The sequence below is a fragment of the Scyliorhinus canicula genome, chromosome 12 (genome assembly GCF_902713615.1).
Source record: "Scyliorhinus canicula chromosome 12, sScyCan1.1, whole genome shotgun sequence".
NCBI lineage: Eukaryota > Metazoa > Chordata > Chondrichthyes > Carcharhiniformes > Scyliorhinidae > Scyliorhinus > Scyliorhinus canicula.
Window position 1 is genome coordinate 126353116 of NC_052157.1, and position 21266 is coordinate 126374381.

At 45.4% G+C, this 21266-nt stretch overlaps 1 protein-coding gene across 9 annotated transcripts in view; it reads right to left on the bottom strand.

The window, feature by feature from the left end:
- The window catches only part of auts2a (activator of transcription and developmental regulator AUTS2 a), a 1338783-nt gene that overhangs the window by 147309 nt on the left and 1170208 nt on the right, over nucleotides 1-21266 (bottom strand). The gene's annotated exons all lie outside the window — the stretch shown is intronic.

The following is a 21266-nucleotide window of genomic DNA, read 5'->3' on the forward strand; positions in this document are numbered from 1 at the left end:
GAGGGCCGAAGGGCCTGTTCTGTGCTGTACTGTTCTATGTTCTATGTGTACCGTGAAATATATAGTTTGTTTGATCGAAGCAGTAAGCACATATGAAACAGTGGTTCCACCCGTCTCACATATTCCTGTTACTTGCGTCAAAATGATGACAATTATCAATCAAATAAACCGAAGTGTTTCTGATATCTACATTTTCCTTGATCTTAATCGCGCAGATGATTTTCTTCAATGTGTGCCAACAGCCATTGCTCCTGCGCCTTCTCTGCAGTCACTTCTATTGCCATCGCACTAAGTTAAGTAAGCAAACTGTAATCTAAAACCTTCCCTGGCTGCATAGACAGAATTTCCCTCCAACTGACCTTTCAACAGCAAATCGAGATCAACCTGACAGCTTGGCATCCACCTGAGGGCCTTATTAACCCATCTTCTCGCATTAGACAGGCCATCCCCAAACAACTCCAACCAGAGGCAAATTCTCTGATTGACAGCAGCATAATTGAGAAAGACAGACCTTATATCCAGAGCAACAGCTTACGGCTCTTTGGAGCGCCCAGCTTTCCCCAGCCCACCCATCCCCCGCCCCCCCCAACTGACAGCACAATCCACTCCAATCCAAAAACGAGAACCAAATGTTGACCACTACATGTCAGTTCAAATTTTCAAACATGCCCTGCTGCCGACAATACAGACCTAAAACAAATCTGTAAATATCACACCATTTAAAGAAAAAAAACACATATACAAACCTGGGACAGCTCAAGTACCGCAGTATAAAACACTGTTAGCTGAAAGCAGCTGCTGTGCATTCTACAGGTAAAAATATCAGCTCAACCTAGTTGACCTTTCACCCTGGGATGCAAGGGTTATTTTGTAAATGCCATGAAATGCTGACCCACAGCACACACTTGGGAAGTTTTTAAAAACGTTCAATCAAAATTTACCAAAAATGTTGAATTTTTAAAAAGTGCCATTGAAATCTAGCATGTATTGAACACAGTGATGTTGTAGATTAATAAACTGGCTGTTACTTTGAAAACTTTGAGACTGAATATAGTCCTGGCTGTCTTCTCCATTAGCTGTCAGGACCTATGCGATATAATTCTGGACAGTCTCGATCTATTTGCTAGCAAACATGGGCCTGCAGCACATACTTCAGCATTAACCCGTGCAGGCACTCAAATAGGCTAGGTTTTCAGTGTACTCCAGCAGGGACTACTCTTTTGTGGTTGAGGTTAAAGCACACTATCGGAGAGCAATGGAGGCTGTGATACTTCACATCTCACCTTTCTATAACTGAACAGGAGTTCCTTGCGTTGTGCCGGGATGCCGAAACTAACAGAGTGTTTCCAGCATTAACATTCTTTAGGCACAGATCAAACTCTAGAATCTTGCTGGAAATGCACCCTCTTCCCAGTTATAAAATTGCCGATAAATAAATGTTAAGGTCGAAAACAAAATTAAAGTGATCGACAACTGAGTTGCCTGGACATTGCATGGACATCGTCCAGCTTTTGGTACAAAATAGTTGCCAATGTACTCATGCAAAAATTGTTTTAAAAGTGCACCTTTACTGTTCCCTGGTGGCTGGAGTTTCGGGAGGTGTGGGGGGGGGGGGGGGGGGGGGGGGGTTTGGGTGGGTGGCGGAAGCCAGTAAATGCCAAACCATTGGACCTCCTCCAAGTCCTGACATTTTTTTCAAGGCTCTATTTTAAGGATTGCCATGTTTATCTTTTCCTGTGGTTGGTACATGTAAACTAAAACCACCACTCTTGTGTCCACTCCAGACCCAAGCTGCTTTAACTTACTACTTCCAGCTCCACTCTACTCTTTCCAGTCGCTTCTAGTCTCCGCCATATTCTCCTTATGGTTGGATTCAACCCACGGGCTGGACACCACAAGACCTAAAGGATTGATGTTGGGCTTCAGTGCGAACTGACCTACCTGCTTGTACATCACCATCAGGAGAACAGAACCAAACCATAAATATGAAGTTCCTTAACTTGACTTGGGTGAAGCACAGACCCATTTTCACAGAGTCCCAACTCCGACAAATGACGTGAGATTGAACACTGGAACACCTTGAGCAGATTTTATTTAGTAGTAATGGCACAATGGAAGTCAGAAAAATATGATCACATCATCTTGAAATTATGTAAAACTATTTATAAGATTTCTGAAATTCGGAAGAGCTCGGGGATGATGGACAAGCACCAATGGTAATTTAAAGGGCTGGCAAACTTGAAATGTGGTTTCGTTCAGGAGAACTGAGTGTTCCTGTTAAAAATCTAACTGATAAAAACCTAAAGCATTTCCAGCTTTGTGATAGTTTACAGCTTGCTACAAGCTCAAAAACAAAAACACAGTAGCACTTAACACATATCAAAGGGCTCGTGTGTTCGCAGATCACGTTTGACAGTGCCTCACTCTTCGTTGTTCACATTCTTCCATCTTCAATCCTAAATTGTTAAAAGCCCAAAAGGTGGGAAAAAAAGGTGGTATTTTGGGCCGTGTCATTATCAGAGTGCAGAGGCTACTTAGCTGCTTCAATAAAGCACAGTGCATGTCCTTTAGTTTCAACTATCCTTCACCCACTTCAAACCCTGTCACTGAGATCCAGCACAAATTAACCAGCTGAGTATTTGATACTGTCAACCTTAGAATTCCTCTCGTTATTTTTAATGTGTTAACCAAGAGCGAAACTAAGTGTGGCACTGCAATGTCAAATCAGAGGACACAATGCAGTTAAAGAAAATGCTTACATTACACAGTACCTTATCTTGACGTTTGAATGTTTATCAAGTAGGACATAGCAACCATTTTATGCACAGCAGGATTTGGCAGGACGCACTGAGGTGAATGACTATTTATTCAATCTTTGGATGTGTTGCCTAAGCAACTAAGAAACAATACTCACACCTCATTTGATAACTTGGACGTTTTTTTACTGGGCCTGAAGAGACACTTTCCAATGGCATTCTAGTAAATACAGGACAGATTTGAATATTCTATTATCTGGAATAACGGCGTGCATCATCAATTTTATCTAAATGACTTCCAGAACTGACCCAACAAAACTCTACATTGTCCTGTATTCAGTATCTGTGCCAGCAATTGAATAGTCTAGACATTTTTCTGACAGCAATTCTATTTTGTGTCATAAACAGCAAGACAGAAGCACAAACGCAGAAATGATGCATTTACTCCATCACATCAAATTAGGCTACTTTCCTCTGCAACATTAGTTTGCACACAAATCCATAAGATGTTCAAGAAAGGCTTCCCCGATGGTAGATAACCAATGCCGTACAGGACTTAGCCATACTGTACAGTAAGATGGCAAGCTTGACCACAAAGCTACTTTAAATCAACAAGTGTAATGAGGCCGAGCCTCAAACCTGGCTGTGATGTCCTAGTCCGCTAATGCACTGACATTGGATATTTAGGCTCACATATGAAGAGTGATCACTTCAAGGCGGTGCCACAAGGGCACATGGAACTACACCTGAATATGAGGCAAGTATGGACTCAACATGGGGTGGAAAATGTAGGACTGGCAGGGGGCGGCAGGAAGAAAATAGGGATTTGCAACCAGGAAGCAGACAGCAACACAAAGTCATTTTACCTGCTGTCAGGCTCCCATGAACAAGCCGTTGACTGTGTTTTGTTGGTTAACATCAAGAAGGATGCACAGATGCATTAGATGCTACCTTGAACAATAGAATATCCTCTTCATTCACAATCATAATCAATTAGCATCTACACTCAAAGACATCATCCATTTCAAAAGAGGGCCCTTGAGAGGTTTAGTGGCTCTTTTGTTTGCACACCCCAGAGAAAGTTTGCACTAAGCTCTCAAACAGATCTTCCAATACCACTGCAGTGTATACTGAAGGTGTGCCATCGAGCAAGCATCCACTTTGACACATCAACGCATGTTTGCTGAAGGGAGCTCCACGCAGAATGCTGGATTGCTGAAACAGTCCAGACACTGAGCTGTCATCTTTTATCAAGATCACTGCGTAAGGTCAGGGCATTTCTCAGTACTCAGGTCTGTTCACTTAACAACTTTGAATTTAAAGTGAACCTTTCAAGAACTACCCTATCTTTTACCTTTCAAATCCAGATGTTTTCTGTCAAATATCATCGACCAAAAGCATTTTCTGCAAGTGTTCTGTGCTAGAAAAAATAGAGTAAAACTAGAGACGTATGCAGACGAAGCAAACATCGCACACTGTTTTTTTCCCCCCTCACTGATATCGAACTTGAGATTCTCAATGTCTTGATCAGGAGGGGGCCTGGTTTCCGTAGCTGCCATTACCAATACAAACCCATCTTTTTTTGTGCTTGTCAAGCTGGTCTGAGTAGAGGCGGGGAATGAAGAGCATATGTTCTAAAATATAATGGAAAAGATAAGCATGGTTTTTAACTCCCCAGCTGCTTTCTAGCTTGTGAAATATTACATTCTGCTTTTTAGCTTGGCAATAGACCGTGCACACCGAAATGTGAATTGACATACTGTTGTAACTATTGCCAGATTAAACTCGGTTCCCAGTTCATTGCCCAAAACGTTAATTCTGATTCCCTCTCCACAGACACTGCCAGACTTGCTGCGTATTTCCAACATTCTTCTGTTTTTATTGCAGATTTTCAGTATCCGCAGTATTTTCCTTTTGTAACTATCTATGTTGTACTGTTTAATTTTGGGACGGCTTAGTTGATGTCTTGTTGATCTTTCTTAATTATATTATTTCATTGACCCTTTCAATCATAACTGCTACAATGCGGAAGAAAACATTCGGCCCATCATGTCAGCACCAACTCCCCGAAGGAACAATTCACTTCCCACCCTTCTGGAAACTGCGATGTTGTAAGGGCCCTTCCTCATGATTCCCTTCTTTCCCCTTTATTTTTGCATTATCATTTTTGATCCATGGATGCTTAATGGACATACATCTTTCAGTCAAGCAGCAGAGAGAATGCGGAATTCAATAAGTTGCAACATGGAACTCAGACTTCCATGAGATGGGGTGGGGCCTGGTTCGATTGATTGGCTGGTGACAGGTGATGATTGGGTCTGACTTAAGTGGAATGATTTCCAGAAACCCAAGGAGCTCAGTTCAATTGTGAATACTCAAGAGATAAGGACCTACTCCCTCCCTTCTCTCTCTCCAGAAAGGCTGTAAGTTGATGTATTTCTGAGCCTGAGACCTGAATGAATCCTTGAACTTACAGCAAAGTTTGAACAAGGGAAGGACGCTAGAAACAACCATCTGAAACAAAGACTCATTTTTTCTTTTGCTTATTATTTTCACCTCTCCCCTCCCCTCTGTGTTTGTCTGCCTTATGTGTTCTTTTAGAGGGTGGGGCAAGTTAAAGTGGGGGATGAGGAGTTAGATAATAGTTCACCAGTTGTATTTGTTGCATATTTCATTATAACACTTGTTATAAATAAAAAGCAATGGTGTTTAAATTTACAAATCTGGTGACTGTAATTATTGGGCAGCCAAACACTTTGTGTATTTTTATAAAAAATATTGGTTAATTCAATTGTGCTGCAACTCTGGGTCAAGTGGTGCTGGAATTGACTGTGCACTAGCTCAAGGTGTTGTAAAAGTGTCCAGAACTGGGTGCAATAGTCCAGCTGAGGCCAAACTAGTGTCTCCTGCAGTTCAACTGAATGTCCTTGCCCTTGTATTCTATGCCTCTATTAATAGAGCCGAGAATACTGTATGCTTTGTTAACTACATTCTCAACCTACCCTGTCACCTTCAATGACTTAAGCACATGTTCATCCAGACCCGCTGCTCTTGCATCCTCTTTAGAGTTGTACCCTGTATTTTATATTGTCTCACCGTGTTCTTCCTACCAAAGTGAATCATGCTACATTTCTCTAAATTGAATTTTATCTACCGACAGTGTACCCATTCTACCAACTTGGCCTTTTGAACTTCTACACTGTACTCCTCACAGTTCACGATGCTTTAAGTTTTGTATCATCCACAAATTTTGAAACTGTGCACCAAGGGTTAGGGCATTAATATCAGGAAAAAACAATAGCCCCAACATAAACCTCTGTGGATCTCCACTACAAAGCTTCCTCCAGCCCAATAAACATTCATTAATCGTTACTATCGAATAATAATAATCTTTATCAGTGTCACAAATAGGCTTACATTGACACTGCAATGAAGTTACTGTGAAAATTCCTTAGTCGCCACATTTCGGCACCTATTCGGGTACACTGAGGTAGAATTCAGAATGTCCAATTCACCTAACAAGCACGTCTTTGGGCACTTGTGGGAGGAAACCGGAGCACCCGGAGGACACACACGCAGAGATGGGGAGAACGTGCAGGCTCCACAGAGTGTCCCAAGTCGGGAATCGAACCCAGGTTCCTGGCACTGTGAAGCAACAGTGCTAATCACTGTGCGACCATGCCGCCCGTAACTGCTCCCCATCATTCAGCCAAATCTGTATCCGTGTTGTTACTGTCTCTTATTTCAGGACCTACAACTTTTCTCGCAAGTCTGTTGTGTGGCATTGGGTCAAATATATGTTGGAGGTTCACGTACACCACATCAACAGTAATGCCCTCATCAAATCTCTCTTTCGTCGGTTTGAAAAATCCAGCAAGCTAGTTAAACGGAATTTTCCCTGAAGAAATCCATGCTGGCTTTCCTTAATTAACCTCCATTTGTTCATGTGGCTATTAATTGTGTCCCAAGTTATTGTTTCTCTACGTTTTCCCACTGCTGAAGTTAAACAGACTGACTGTAGTTGCTGGGCTTATCTTTACGTCCCTTTTTTGAACAAAGGTCTAAAGTTTGCAATTCCCCAGCCCTCCGGCACCAACCCGGAATCTGAGAAAATTCACGGCCAGTGCCTCCACAATTCCCACTCTCACTTCTCCTGGTAACCTTGGATGCATCTCATCCGATCCTGGTGCCCTATCAACCTTTTAAGCACACACAGCTGTATCATGATGCTAAATTCTTTTTAGCATCATGGCCTTGGTGGCATATTCTTCTTTGGTAAACACTGATATAAATCATTCATTTGATACCTCAGCGATGCCCTCTGCTTCCGCGTGGAAATCCCCGTTTTGATCCCCAATCGGCCCTAGTCCTCCTTTTACCATTTATATGCCCATAGAATGGCAGCACGGGAGCGCAATGGTTAGTACTGGGACTATGGCGCTGAGGACCTGGGTTCGAATCCCGGCCCTGTGTGGAGTTTGCATATTCTCCCCATATCTGTGTTGGTTTCACCCCCACAACCCAAAGATGTGCTGGTTATGTGGATTGGCCATGATAAATTGCCCCTTAATTGGAAAAAAAAATGCGTAATCTAAATTTATAAAAAGAAAATTATATGCCCATAGAAGACTTTGAGATTCCCTTTTATATTAGCTGCTAGTTTCTTTTCATTCTCCCTCTTATTTGCTTGTTCACCCCTGCCGTCATTCCCCCACCTTCAACTACCTCTAAAGTTTCTGTATTCCTCCTGGTTCTCAATTGTATTTTTCATCTGGCACTTGTTATGTACTCCTTTTTTTTATCCTGACATTAGTAAATTTGACAAATTAGCTCATGTTCGTTCATCTATCCGGTGGTAAAAATGCAACAGGCACAGAAAATGAGGTTGGATGTCGATACATTTATCCACCAACTCAATGTTAATATAGAGAATCTTCAAGACATGTCACATTTTTGCATCTCAATCACTATGTAGATCAACACAGTCACAAAAATCCTGTCGTTGCCTTCAATGGGTTAAAGGCCACACAGCTCTGAAGATTCTTAATTGAGTACAAGCTTTCGACACAGTATGTTGCGTTTTTGTTATTGTAATTTAAGCAAACAAATGATTACCCAACACTTTCAGTCATACTAATTGGCCTGTTAATTGGTGCTCACTGAACTTTCTCCATTTCATTGAATGATTAGACTTGATGCTAAATGTTGACACATCTGTGGGCAAGAGACTACTGTCTATAATTACTGTTAATGCTGAATAAATGTTAGTTAATTGGAGGTTTCATTGAATGCGCTATTCTCTAAAATGCTGAATAAAATTAGTTATTTAGCCAGCAATCTGACTGTGAAGAAAAGCTTGCACACATATGTGGAAATATATAGTTTTAAAAACAGCTTCTGAAATTTGACTTGTTGAATATCCTCAATATCGGCCACTGTATATGATTCACTTGAGATTTTTTTTCTGTTTAAAATTGCACAATTACTCTGGACAAGAATGAGTAAACTCAGTCGGTGGATACATAGATACATCGAAGATAGGAGCAGGAGGAGGCCATTTGGCCCCTTGAGTCTGCTCCGCCATTCATCAAGGTCACGGCTGATCATCCAACTCAACAGCCTAATCCTGCAAATCCTGGGATTCTCCATTCCTGAGAATGTGTTGCTGCCGGGGAAGGATTTGGGGACTACCACGACAGCAAAACTGGTGTCGCACTTAGACTGACTCAGAAACCGTGGAGGGGCTAGCACCAGCGCCACGTGGAGCACAATCGATTCCATTGAGAAACGTGCGGGATTTGCCACATGCCACGATTTCGATGTCAAAGCCGATTCTCCACCCAATTGCTTTTCCCGATTCCGCTGTCGGCCGACAGAGAATCCTGCCAAGTATCTAGGGTGACAGGGGGTGAAACATTGTGTATGTCAACCCACAGACACAAGCCATTGGGGTACAGAGCAAAAAAAAGTTTAATGCCAATCTATCAATCTCTTTGCCCAAGTGCATCTTTGCTCATTGCAATGCTCCACGCCCATTCCACAAGCTAAAAAAAAACTGCACACACCTATACCCTGCAATTACACTGCAGGAGGAAATAGGAATTTGAAGTTTCACACAAAAGACGATCCAGTACCTTCACTCCCTGACTTGCTGCTGCCAGGAATTGAGTGCACACGCGCCAGACTTGTGTTTATTATAATATATGAGGATACTTTCTATCCTCTGGATTAGGCCAGAAGCTATTCCTCTTAACTTGCTGAATTTGTATTACTCTAAACTAAATTCTACTATGGACAAATTGCCCCAGAGTGTCCAAAGTTTAGGTGGGGTTACAGAGAGAGGATGGGGATGTGAACTTAGGGGGAGTGCTCTTTCAGAGGATAAGTGCAGACTCAATGCGCCAAATGGCCTCTTTTTGTACTGTAGGAATTCTACAATTCGATGACAAAAGCAAAATAATGCAAATGCTGAAAATCTGAAATAAAAACAGAAAATGCTGGAAAAACACAGCAGGTCTGGTTGCATCTGTGGAGAGGGAAAACCAAGTTAATGTTTCAGGCCCTTTCATCAGGTCCCATTTTGGACTCTTGATGCTGTTTAATGCGAATTTTATTTTGAGTTCATTTGAATTATTGAGTTAAAAAAAACTGCAATGAGTCAAATTCCGAGTACCGTCAAATTGGCTCACCCCAACCAAGGCAATAAGAAGCACATGTTGCTTATGCCTTTCTGGAATCAGACCTCCTGGAAGGATCATCCACTGAATAACATTGTCCCACACTCTCTGCCCTTTCCAGTCTTCCTGAATAAAACTAATACCGCTCAATACACTGGGCACTTTCATACTCTGTTCTAGGGGTTTGAAATCATAGAAGTTTGCTTCGTGATACCCCAGTGACAAACTCCTTTTGCATCTGGTAAGGTTCCAACATTTCAGCAAAAGAAACCAAAAATGTTCATGTTCAGGCAAGGACTTTCATCCAAATTGGCAGTTCGGATGAAGGACTGTGTCAGAAATGATAACTTGTCACTTCTCTGTAGTTGCTGTACTCAATTTCCTGTGTGTTTCCAGTGGGTTCTTTTTGTTTTTGTTTCAATCTTCCACCATCTGCATTGTTTTGTATTCTGTTCAAAAATCCCAGTCACAGATTTACAATTTAACTGCCTCCCTCGGTTTCCCAAGGAAAGTCGACACCACCAGCTCGACTGCGACTCCACCCTTGACATGGGTTCCAGATTCCAGATGCCAGAATACAGTGTGCAGGAAGATGATGACCTGCACAATGTCACACACCATCATTACACAACGTCGACTGGAACAATTAGATGCGTACCATCCCATGTTTTAATCGGACAAGTAAACGTTGACAAAACAGGAAAGTTGCTTAGGGTGTCAATCTAGATTTTGGGCATGAGATGCTATTTTAACCAAATTATTTAGCCTGATAGAAATGGGAAAGAGGATGTGTGAAGTCTCAAATTCAAACACAAGTCCGAGAGCTAAGAGGACAATATCAGAACGAGCGCTATCAAAATGGATGATATTGTGTTAATGGCTGAGAATCTGACAAGAACATGTATATGCCAGGGGATTGTCAGTCACGGCATTGGAAGACCATTAAAAAAGACATAAATAAAGAATAATGTTGGAAATAATCTATTAAGTCACATATTGTCTTGGAAAAAAACAACTTAACAAAACGAATTTAAGGGAATAGCAAATATGTCCCTCTGGCTAAAACACATTAATTACTAAGTTGGTTGAGTGAATTTGACAATTAGCTGTAGCACATGGCATGACTCCCAATGGCAGGCGTCAATTCTCCAGCTGCCACCCAGTGCTAAAGGCAGGTTAATTGCTTACTGACCTTTACTGCAGTGGAGGAGGCTAGCTTTGGGTAGACCTCTTACAAAGGATTCTCAATCTAAATTAGAGCATAGAACAAGTTTACCTCATTAAAGTCAGGCCAAGAGGTTGAACTTCAACGTTCTCAAGATATGGCCACACACTAGTAACTGACTGGAAAATATTACAATGTATTGATTTTGTAAACAGCAGAGTGCTTTACTCCCATGTTTGTTTAGCTCATGACCTTGATGTCTTGCCAATGCTTCCAGTTGAAACACCTTTTGACTTTTTGCCAGTATTGTCAAAGACGATTATTTTGAAAACCTGTTCATCTTGCCACAGTGGTACTCTGAGGCACCCAGCCAAAACCTACTAAATACTATAGAGTTATATTTGATGGACCCTGAAAACAAGGACTTGATCATGTTGCAGTGTTAACTCGCACTTTCTGATGCAGGCACCATGCCATCTTAACGCTTGCTGCTCATTTGCAGGATTGCTATGTGCAGTCAGTGCTGAGCGTGTTGTCCATGCGAGACGCAAACCATTTTAAACCAGCCTGCACTACTAAAGGCCAGGCCACACCTCTTGGAGGGGAGGAACATTCTAGCTGGAGCAGCTGCTACATTAGAGCCCGAGCAGGAAGAAGAGTGAATTATGGTGGCACAGGAGTGAGAGTGTGCTTCAAGAATCTTTGACACTGCAGTGCAGACCTTGGTGAGGAGGCAGAAAGGGAGAAGTAGATGTGATTTATCCATAGGACGTTGGGAGGCTCTCCAGACAAACATGCAATGGCAGTGGGAGTAGATGGCCATGGTGGTTCATGCCAGGAATCAAGCCTGAAAATGTTTCCCAATGTCACACGGGTGTTTAAGGTCAGTGCACCCCAAATGCTGACAACTGGTCTCACATGTTGATCAATTCACCACATCCCCTTCACTCACATACCAACAATCAGGACTCCAAAATAACATTCACAGCTTCTCCACACGCTCACACACTTAGTACTGTTGCAAAATCTCGGAGCATGCACACACTGCGTGGAATTTTAACAGAATTTGGCAAAATGTCAGGCTCAGACTGAAAGCTAGCATGTAGCTCTCCAGTTGCACAGACCAGTTTTCTCTCTTGATCTTGATCTATTGAAAGAAAATAAATGAGTGGCCATGTTTTACGCTGTCACTCTCATGGGGCCGGAGTTGTTAGAGCTGGTAACCGGCTCCACAGAGATTGGGGTGCCATCTGTAAAGGGTGCCCCATTAAGAACTGAAACCTAATGGCCCCCAGCCCCCTCCCTAACAGCGCCCCTCCCTCCCCGAACCCCGACAACCATCTCCAGCATTCCATCTGCCCCCGACAATCATCACCGGCACTACTCCCCCGTCCCCACTCAGTGCCTATTCTCCCCGCCACACACACAAAAATGAAATCCCTTTTCCCACCATGGGGCTTCCACAACTTCCTACCCAGGTAGGCACAGGTTGGCAATGTGCCAACATGGCAGTGCCATCCCATGCCAGGGCATGGTCCAGGCAAGCCCCTCTGCCCGGGACTACACTTACCTCTGTGCCCCCAGAGGGATCCCCTCAACTTGCATCTCTTCTGGCTAAACCTGTTGTAAACCTCTCTGACATGACATCACATTGACGAGGCATGAATATTTAGGGGGGAATCATGTGCAGGGGAGAAATCATGTGATAGTGGCTTCATTAATATTTAAACCAATCAAAATCTATTCAAATGAGGTTCCTGCCCTTTGTGGGCATGAACCTCATGACATCACCAGTTAGCGACGGGAAAAATCAGTAAATCCGGAGAGAATCACGTTTTCCAATTCTCTCCAGATTTTGCGTCCGTGTCACCAGTTCCACACACTGTTCGTGTGGGATTATCCCCACTGTCTGCTATTCAACCACAACAGCTACGTCATTCAAACAGATTACACCACAATCACTGATTGCACATTTAAGAATTTGTTAAGAACTTTCACCACCGTTTCATACCAGATAATAAAGCAGTCGCGCAAAACTCACCAATGCAGCACCTTAAGCAACACATTCCAAACCCACGACTGCTATTATTTGGAAGTACAAGGGCAGCAGATGGCTGGGGACACCACCATCTGGAGGTTCCCCTCCAAATCACTCATCATCCTTGACTTGGGAATTTATCACCTTTCCTTCACCGTCGCTGGGTCAAAATCACGTAACTTCCTCCTTCACAGCACTGTGGTGTGCCTACACCAGAGGGACAGCAGTGGCTCAAGAAGGCAGCTCACCAACATCTTCTCAGGAGCAATTAGAGATGGGCAATAAATGCTGGTCTAGTCAGCGACAGTCACAACTAGTAGGTGACCCATGCTGCCTCTTCTTTAGAAGGCCCACCCAGATCTTTTGCCAATCAGCCAGATCTAGGGACATCAGTGGGTCTTCCTCCAGAATCAAGTCCCTGGAGGAGGAAGTCCCGCCTGTGAAGATTTTCTGGGCAATCAGAGGCCGGATGCTTCTTTGCTTGACAGCACCATTGAGGATCCTTTAGCTGCTGTCAAAACAGCACCCTCCCCACATTCCATGCTCCCAGGACTCAAGACAAAGGTAAGCAGTTAGGGAGAGGAGGTGGAATCATGGGGGCCATGTGGAGAGGTCAGAGAGGTCATAATCAATTGCAGGGGGGGTGGTTCTCTGCAGATAACGCCATGACCAATGCCCACACCCTCAGTCAGGCACTGAATGCCTTTGAGCAGGGGACCAACTCCCCCACCACACTGCCCCAGATGAAAGACAGCTGCACTTTTTTATCATTCATGCAGGCCACAGATCGGCAGGCCTGTCTGGAACTGAGTTAATCACAGCAGCGGCAGGAAGAGGCTCTTAAGTGTTAATTAATTGGCCATACAAGGGTCTTAATTGACAGCTTGGTGTGACGGTAGACCATACATCTTCTGGGCCAGAAGTTAGTTCAGATGGAGGCGGAATGGCAGCAGGCTTGAGGTACAACACCAACCTGCCTAATGTAGCACCCTTCCTGTCTCCCGGCTTGCCATCTCTGGGAGCCGACCATTCCGCCCAAGAAGAGGGGCATAGAGACAGGGGCGTCTGCAGAGACCTGTGGACAGCTGTGGCTGTAGGTACATGTAGGTACATGTAGATAGTTGTGCAGAATCATTTTGGTTATTCTGTCATGGAATATAGTATTCGTACAGTACAAGTAGAGATTGCTATTGAATTTCGGGAGGCAACGGTTTGAAGCTTATAAGTCAGGAAATCAAAGTGAACAAAATCTTCGCCAACAACAACTTTAAGAAACAACTGAGTGTAGTTCACTCGAGTAGCTATGAACAGGAGCCAGGCCCAGATGGATAGTTACACTTAATTGCATTATGTTGATGCATATCATTATTCTATATTCCTTTGTCCGATATTCCTTCTATGTGATCTTTCACTGTACAATCTTTCAAGATATTATCTTGGTTACAGTTGTTGTCAGCTCTGTACTTCCTTGGAACATCCCTTTCCAAAGCACATTTGGGCACGATTCTCCATTTGGGAGACTAAGGGCTGGATTCTCCGATTTTGAGGCTATGTCCGAAGGGCGTGTCTGGTTTTACGGCGAAAAGGTTGGTGCCGCTCCTTCACCAATGCTCCAACCTTTGAGGAACTAGCAGCCGCACCACGTAAAACGCACGGCCTTCCCGATATAAACGCCTGGAGAATTGCCGGGCCTGTGACCGCGCATGCGCACGGCGACAACCTGCAGCGGTCGCGTCGTACAACATGGCGCTGGAACGCGCACGGACCCGACCTGGCAGATAGTGTCCCCCTGGACACCCCCTCGCCACCCCTGGACCACCCCCCACTAGACCTCGCCGAAGCCCCCTCAGCCAGCAGCACGGTCCCCCCGCCGCCCCCGACTGCCCGATTCGGTCATAAACAGGGATTCTCCTGATATCGGCATCGGGCAATGGAGAATCCCGCCTTAATTCTTGCCACTGAGGCTGAATACCTTGCGTTTGTAGAACATAGAACATAGAACAGTACAGCACAGAACAGGCCCTTCGGCCCTCAATGTTGTGCCGAGCCATAATCACCCTACTCAAACCCACGTATCCACCCTATACCCGTAACCCAACAACCCCCCCCTTAACCTTACTTTTTTATTAGGACACGACGGGCAATTTAGCATGGCCAATCCACCTAACCCGCACATCTTTGGACTGTGGGAGGAAACCGGAGCATCTGGAGGAAACCCACGCACACAGGGGGAGGACGTGCTGACTCCACACAGACAGTGACCCAGCCGGGAATCGAACCTGGGACCCTGGAGCTGTGAAGCATTTATGCTAACCACCATGCTACCCTGCTGTGTTCCCATTGGGGCCGCCATTCGGAAAGCGAGTGGAGACATGCAAATGGAGCGGCGCTCTGCCGGCGTGAATTCCGAGCAATTCCCAGCCCAAGTGGGCATTCTAACCATTGGGGCCGGATTTAGCGCTAAAGCGCCTGGCAGCTGGAGCTGTTTGTAAGCTCTCCACTTACCACTCACTCACTGCAGCCACAAAGGTGGTTTACAGAAGACCCCCCCCCCCCCCCCCCCCCTTCAACAAGGTCGGGAGTCCGAGATGGATTCATAGGCTCCATGCCAGTGAAGAGCGGAGGGTAACCATTTTCCCCAGGGTGGGCCTCAAAATCAAGCTTTCCCTTCTGAACACCACCTGGCAGGCAGTGGCGGAAGCAGTCAGCACAGCCGGCCTCACCAGGAGGAGGCAGCTGGCGATCCGGAAGGGTGGGGGTCACTTGTGAGGCTTCTGCCCTGAGAGGGGCAGAGAATCAAGTAGGACGCCAAAAGCCCCGGTCTGGATGGGGTGAGCTCTGCTGATCTGCAATGGGGCAGTGCTTCTGAGGATTGCCTACACTTGGTAGACCCCTGATTGAATGTGGCCACACCCGTCCACTTGATGATACAGCTAAGGTATGAGGGAGGGCACCCAGATGACGAGAGGCTCCCTGACCATTCAAAGGACGCTGGTAGTACTCTGCAGAGTGAACAGCCAGGAGCCAGTAAGAAGCACCCAGGGGTGCATTTAAAAGACAGACTGCAGTAATGGTGCTCTGAGCCAGGCCACCCCGATCCCGATGGGAAAAGCTCCAAGTGCATGGACTTGGCACCAGGTTGTTCCCTGCTACTTCCCCAGCCCAGCAAGCCCGACAATTTGAGGGTTTTCAGTGTTTAGCCTTCCGCTCCCCCTTCGCAGCCCTGGCCACTTGTCAATACTTGCACTAATTTGCACGTGAGAGACGCCTAATAAGAGGGGTGGAGCATTGTGGAAGGGTGGAGGAAACTGTCCAAGCCGCTAATGATATTGAGATTCACGCAAATGAGGGTTTTACATCACTCTGCCAGCGCAGATGTCAGCATTGATATCGCCACCAGCGAGGGACCGCATGGCGGTCGGAATCAGCGGCGGGCGGAAACCTTGAATTTTTGGAATACCCGCGCTTCTTCACCCAATCGTGATTTGTGTTCTTGGCATCGAGAAGCAGAGAATCCTTGGCTCTCTGCAGTCCTTTGTCACAGCACTCATATTTAGTGGTTAATAGTTCCACCGTGTAAAACCAGTTCCAAATGAGGAATATGGGGCGGGATTCTCCAATCCCGCTCCGGGTCGGACATTCGCTGGGGGGGCGCGAATCCCGCGATGCATTTCCGACGCCAGGCCAATGGCGCTGGCGTGGACACCGTGGCGCTGGCTGCAGGGGCCCTCCTGGTTTGGGTGGGGGGGGGGATCCGACTCGGGGGGAGGGGGGGGGGGGCTACAGATTGGCGGGCGGGCTAATCCCGTGGGGAACCCACGTTCCTCTGCACCGGGCTCCTGTAGGGCTCCGCCATGTTGCCCAGGGCCCAGCGCGGAGACGGCAACCCATGCACATGCGGGACCCGTGCCAGCCGTGCTGGCTCCCATATCGGCAGCTGGAGCTGCATGAGCGCTGTGCTGGCCCCCTGTGCGGCACAGGACCGCTGCTCCGAGCGGCCAAATAACGCAGTTGTAAAATGCTCCGGCATTTACGACAGCGTCAATACTTAGCCCCATTTTCGGAGAACCCCGCCCCAGGACTGTGAAACCCAGACCTGAAGTTACATCTTTCAGCAATTATTTCACGCTCTGCAAACCAGGTGCTTGGTTACTCTGATAGGGTGATAGTTTTTGAAAGTTTGAAGCGATCCGCTGAAACTCTTTGCTGGTCAGGGGCAGCATGGTGGCGCAGTGGATAGCACTGCTGCCTCACGGTGCCAAGGTCTCAGATTCGATCCCGGCTCTGGGTCACCAACCGTGTGGAGTTTGCACATTCACCCCATGTTTGCGTGGGTTTCCCCCCACAACCCAAAGATGTGCAGGGTAGGTGGATTGGCCACGCTAAATTGCCCCTTAATTGGAAAAAAAATTAATTGGGTACTCTAAATATATATTTTTAAAACTCTTTGCTGGTTTTTGTATGCCTCTGCTTAAGGTGGAGATTCAATCCATTGGGGGCGTCTCATATGTCGAATCCACAATCACTCATGTGTGAGCCCGAACAGTGCTGTGAGGCTATAGAGAGTCGGGAGCATCACAGTAAAATCCAATACAATGTCAGTCATGGGTCAGCTGGCTTTACTCTTGCCTCTAAAGTCAGAAGGTTGTGGGTTTAAGTTCCACTCCAGAGACCTGACCAGAAAACCAAAGCGGACACTCCGGCTAAGTAATGCTGCCCAACTGGGGTGTTTTTGGAATGAGATGTTAAGTCAAGGTCCCATCTGCCCTCATACTTTCAAGGGCACCCTAGCTACTATTTATCCCTCAACCAACACCGTTGATACAGATAATCAGGTCATTATCACGTTACTATTTGTACACTTGGGTTGGGGGTTCATTCCCATTGCTGGCTGGGGAAAAAAGATGGAACGCTTATAACTTTAATTTTCCTGTCTCATTTTCAGCAAAACCTTCTGGGTACAGATCAGCCTTATCATTCACCTTACTCACCCGAACCTTACCAGACACTCTGGATGATGAATATGGTCACCTTTGCCTCGATGGATGAACAAAAGATTTGTAGAATCTTGCTTTGTGCAAATCAGCTGCCATGTTTCCTACATTACAACGCTGACCTGATTTCAAAAGTCCATCATTAACGAGAAAGCACTTTGGGACAGTGTGAAAAGCGCTAGATAATTGCTGGTCTCTCTTTTTATTCAACGGATACCCATGTGCATTCTTCCAGCAGGGGTCACTGGATGGTTACCACAACTGGGAACTTTGGGACATTATATTACCTCTGGCTGAAAGCACTTCTGGTAATTGTCGTATCCTGACACTGCCCTGGGTGTGCCCAATTAGCTTAGCACCATGACAAGATTAAAAGAGATTTCCCATCCTGTGCAATTCAGTTTGAATTGTTGCCATACGTGAACAACATAGAACTTGGACTGAGATTCCAGTTCCTATTAACTCAACACAGCAACAATCTGAAGCAAGCACAAAGGATTATTCAGGAAGCATCACTCTGAATAGAGAGAAGTGCCCAGGTACAAATCTTCAATTTATAAAAATCAGACCCTAGTCGCTGACCTGATAATATTTTCAATCATATTTTCACAGTGCAACTGGACAAAATATTCACCACGACAAATAGCCTTGAAATGAAACATCCTGAGGCCTTGTTCATTGTAGCTGGGGACTTCAATCAGGCCAAACTCAAGAGCATACTACCAAGTTACCACCAACACGTCACCTGTTCCACCAGAGGCCCAAACATCCTGGGCCACTGCTACACTAATATCAAACATGTCTATCGCTCTATCGCCCGCCCACACTTTGGCAAATCTGACCACAAGACTGTGCGCCTACTCCCTGCTTATAAGCAAAACCTGAAGCGGGAGAATCCGTCAAAGAAAGTTGTGCATTGTTGGTCTGAGGAATCGGATGATCTCCTACGGGACTGCTTAGAGTCAGTGGACTGGTCAATATTTAAAAACTCTGCGACCAGCCTGAACGAGTACGCCACTACAGTAACTGACTTCATTAATAAGTGTGTAGAAGACTGTGTGCCAAAGAAGCAAATCTGTGTGTTTCCCAACCGGAAACCCTGGATGAACAGGGATATCCACCGCTTGCTGAAGTCTAGGTCTGAGGCGTTCAAGTCAGGCGACCCTGACATCTACAAGAAAGCCAGATATGATCTAAAGAAATCCATCAAAGATGCCAAAAGACAGTCCCGGACCAAGCTCGAGTCCCAGGCTAGCCACACGGATCCCCGCCGTCTATGGCAAGGTCTGCAAGACATAACAGACTACAAGATGAAAGCATGTAAAATCGTCGCTCCAACGCACCCCTCCCTGATGAGCTCAACGCATTCTATGCCCGCTTTGAGCAAGAGGTCAGCGAGAGCGAACCCTCCACCCCAGAAGCCGCGGATGAACTTGTATCTGAGATCACCATTGCAGACGTCAGAGCAGCCTTCTCGAAGGTCAACCCACGGAAAGCCACTGGCTCGGATGGGGTACCTGGACGAGCACTCAGGTCTTGCGTGGATCAGCTGGCGGGGGTATTCGCAGACATCTTCAACCTCTCTTTACAACAATCTGAGGTCCCTATCTGCTTCAAGAAGACAACCATCATCCCTGTACCAAAAAAAAGTCAAGCAGCGCGCCTTAATGACTATGGTCCAGTGGCTCTGACATCCATCTTAATGAAGTGCTTCAAAAGGTTAGTCATGGCACGAATCAACTCCAGCCTCCCAGATTGCCTTGACCCACTACAGTTTGCCTACCGCTGCAACAGGTCCACAGCAGACGCCATCCCCATGGCCCTGCACTCTGCCCTAGAACACCTAGATAACCTATGTCAGACTCCTATTTATCGACTACAGCTCAGCGTTCAACACCATCACATTCCTACAAAACTCATCTCCAAAATCTGTGGCTTTGGCCTCGGCTCCTCCCTCTGCGACTGGATCCTGAACTTTCTAACCCACAGGCTACAATCAGTAAAGACAGGCAACAACACCTCCTCAACGATCATCCTCAACACCAGTGCCCCACAAGGCTGTGTCCTCAGCCTCCTACTATACTCCTTATACAGCTATGACTGTGGCCAAATTCCCCATCAACTCAATTTTCAAATTTGCTGATGACACCACCGTAGTGGGTCGGATTTCAAACAATGACGAGACAGAGTATAGGAATGAGACAGAGAATCTGGTGAACTGGTGCAACGACAATAATCTCTCCCTCAGTGTCAACAAAACGAAGGAGATTATCATCGACTTCAGGAAGCGTAGTGGAGAACATGTCCCTGTCTACATCAATGCGAACAAAGTGGAAAGGGTCGAGAGCTTCAAGTTTTTAGGTGTACAGATCACCAACAGCCTGTCTTGGTCCCCCCATGCCGACACTATAGTTAAGAAAGCCCACCAACAACTCTACTTTCTCAGAAGACTGAGGAAATTTGGCATGTCAGCTACGACTCTCACCAACTTCTACAGATGCACCATAGAAAGCATTCTTTCTGGTTGTATCACAGCTTGGTATGGAGCCTGTCTACCCTTCCTGTGGAAACTACAAAAGGTTGTGAATGTAGCCCAGTCCATTGCGCAAACCAGCTTCCCATCCATTGACTCTATCTATAATTCCCGCTGCCTCAGAATGGCACCCAGCATAATTAAGGACCCCACGCACCCCGGACATACTCTCTTCCACCTCCTTCCGTCAGGAAAAAGATACCAAAGTTTGAGCTAACGTACCAACCGACTCAAGAACAGCTTCTTCCCTACTGCCATAAGACTTTTGAATGGACCTACCTCGTATTAAGTTGATCTTTTCTCTACACCTTGCTATAACTGTAACATTATATCCTGCAGTCTCTCCTTCCTTCCCTATGTACGGTATGCATTGTTTGTACAGCATGCAAGAAACAATACTTTTCACTGTATACTAATACATGTGACAATAATAAATTAAATCAAATCAAGACCAGGTAGTTATTTTAAAAAAGGGGGAGTGCTGTAAAGCAGCAATTAAAGTAACAGAGGAGATACATATAATTAGATTCTCGTATCCAAAATTGGAATCCAGGTCAACCGCACTCATTTGTGAAATTAAGTCTTTTTTCACTTAAGCATTTTAAAGTGAGCGCTTCATTGTAATATATTTCATACACATCTGTATGGAATGGGAGTGTGATGACAGTTAGGTACAAGGACCTTTAAGCAAACAGCAGCCAGATCAAAAAAACATTCTGAACAACATTAGGAAGAAATAAAGTTTAAATGCTATACGTGTGTCTTAGAAAATGACCCCAAGTACAAACATTCTGTTGCCTCATGCACCTGCCTTGATCCAAATATTTAGATTATTTCCTCGCAATAGGACTGCTCTCACACACATTTGTTTTCCAATGTTGGGAGAGTGGATGCAAGTTGCCTGGAACAAACCAGTTGCCATACTTCCATTGGTCTCTGCTTCCCACAATCCAAACTTCAAAAGAGTCCAAAGCTCCCAACACCTGCATTTACATTTATCTCTTGTAATTTACGCTGGCAACACAGAATAACCACATGGCATGAGGAAAACACTCGAGGGAGAGAAAAAAAAGGTTATTTTGATGGAAATAAGGGTGGAGGAG